This window comes from Hipposideros armiger, unplaced genomic scaffold (genome assembly GCF_001890085.2).
Source record: "Hipposideros armiger isolate ML-2016 unplaced genomic scaffold, ASM189008v1 scaffold_1191, whole genome shotgun sequence".
NCBI lineage: Eukaryota > Metazoa > Chordata > Mammalia > Chiroptera > Hipposideridae > Hipposideros > Hipposideros armiger.
In genome coordinates this window covers 349,768-352,497 of record NW_017732541.1, presented here as the reverse complement: position 1 = coordinate 352,497, position 2,730 = coordinate 349,768, and positions in this window count along the sequence as shown.

Genomic DNA, 2,730 nt, shown 5'->3' with positions numbered 1-2,730 from the left:
GGAAAGGCTAATCCATAGCTGTGTATCCAAGTCAATAAGAATTACTGCATTTCCAGGATGTAAAGTATCTCACACAATCCATTAAGCAATAATAGCTAGTTAGTCTCAAAGAATGATGTTTGATTAAGAGCTCAGCATTGGTTTCTGTTTCTGTAAGTTTTGATTTTGGCAATAATAACTGCTAAATCCACCTTGGAGAATGGAAAGCTAAGCAGTTTAACACGTAAATAGACTCCACCTTTGGTTACCATGGTTATTCTATGCATGAACTTGTTATATTTGGAGAGCTGAAGAAAGGGGCAGATCGACATCAATCGGATGTTATTGAGTCTAAATAGTTCTGTAGTGCCTCTTTCATGTTGGATGTTCTTTGCTATGTTAACATCTGAATCAAAGATCATTATACATTTTGGCCCCCTGCACATGGCCTCCCATATACCTCTTTTTCATACTTCCTTATCCTTTACCATCTGTCATCCTCCTTCAAGGCCCTTAACCACTTGGACAAACCATTTACTACTCCCTGTTATTTCAGGTATATACTTACTGTAAGCTACTCCTATTTAGCAAAAGTTAATGATTAGGTACAACACCTAAAACTCAACACAGTGGGAGAGTTTCACCTCAGCATTGGTTTTCAGNGTAGAATAAAGGCAATTCTCACATACTTAAGAAAGCAGAATAGCATGTGGAAGTCAGTGAAGTAATGTGTAAAAGAATAAGTAAATAAAAGGGGACTTTGGACAGTCATGAGCTTTGAATTCAGTGTTTCAGCCAGAGTTAATGAGATCAAGAGGCAGTGGGTGATCTAGCTGATACCTTGCTTTCAGAAATATATAAATGCCCATGGTTTGTAAATGCAACAGTTTTGTTGTCTTGGTTTAGTAAACATTATTCTCAAAACAAACTCCAGATGCATTAATAGAGTGAGCTTTGAATCTGCAAATGTTAAGGACAAGTACTTTGGGTCCTTGTGAGCCATGGACTTCACTCTATGACATGTTTAAAATTGTTCTTCTGTCTAAAGATGAAATAAATAAGAAACTATGAATAAGAAGCTAATTATTACTAGGATCTAGATATAAATTTCTGAGTTTCCAAATAAATTGTTTTCTTCAAAGAACTGAACTTCTGTGAATGTGACTCTGAGCTGTAATTGTTTTCATTTTCTCTGTCCATGCTCCCATATACTTTTACCTGAGAAAATGTTTCTGCTCCCTATTGTGAAACTTCTGAAAATGAAAGCAAAGTAAAACCATCAAAAGAAATAATCATCAAAATATAGATTGAAGGTGATTAGATAATAGAGGTAAACAAAAAAACCCAAAACATTGTCTAGGTTTGCATAATGGAAAATGACTGGTGGCTCAATGCTTAGGTTTGAGGTGGAGGAGGTGATAACTGATGACTGTAGACATTGGCTGATTTGTGGTCAACCGACTGAAAGGAAATTTGGGGTTATAACATTGCATGTCTAGATTTGTGAGTCATATGTGTGGTACCATATTTCAAACCCAGATGAGGAAATAATTTCTATAACATGCTAAGCACAGGGGAAAAAATATAGAGGCACAATGACAGAACTGGAATTGAGAATTTCCTCAAAACCTTTAGAAGGTCTTCCAATATGCTTCTTTAAAACAGAAAAACAGAAATCATGACTTTTAGTTTTACCCTATGTTTATCTTTAAATTCAAGGAGCGTCTCTTGTAGACAGCACAGAGTGGGTCTTGTTTTTGTTTCTTTTTTATTTGTTTTTATTCATTCAGCCACTTAATGTCTTTTTATTGGTAAATCTAAACCATTTACATTTAAAATAATTGTTGATAGATAAGGACTTACTCTTGCCATTTTGTTAACTGTTTTCTCTGTTTGGTAGTTCTCTCACTCCTTTCTTCTCTTTATCTTTCTATGTACTTTAATGCTTTTTTGTGATGATATGTTTTGAATCCTTTCTCTTTATCTTTTTTGTATCTACTATAGATTTTTCCTTTGTGGTTACCATGAGGCCTGTATCAAGCCTGTCAAAGTTATAAAGGTTGTTTTTTTTTTTAAATAAAAAGTTATAAAGGTTTCTTTTAAGTGATAATAACTTAACCTCAATCATATACAAATGTTCTACACTTGTACTTCCACTCCTACATTTTGTTATTGATGTCAGTTTTTATTTCTTTTTTTCTTCTGTATCCATTAACATATTTTCAGGGTTATAGTTAATCTTAATGCACTTTTTTAAACATTTAAACTAGGGTTAAAATTGTAGTACAGTCCACCATTACTATATTACAATATCTTGTGTTTGTCTATATGTTTACCTTTATCAGTGAGATTTGTACTTTCATATACTTTTGTGTGGTTGTTTAGCATCTACTCATTTGCATTTGAAGAACTCCCCTTGGCAATTCTTGTAGGGCAGATTTAGTTGGGACATGCTCTCTCAGCTTTTCTTTATCTAGGAAGGCCTTTATCTCACCTTCATTTTTTTGGGGTCATACTTTGTAAATATATATCCAATACCAAGTATAAAATGTTTACTAAAGAATAAAATGGATCGGGCTGGCTGAGTGGTGTGTTGGTTAGGAGTTGGCTTGGGACGCCAGCTCTGAACAGCAGGGCACCGATTTGGATCCACATATGAGGGCCAGTGATGCTGCGCCCTCTGCAAATAAGATGGTGAACAATGGCTTGACCTGGAGCTGGGCTGCCGCAGTCACCAGCAATGGCGTAGGC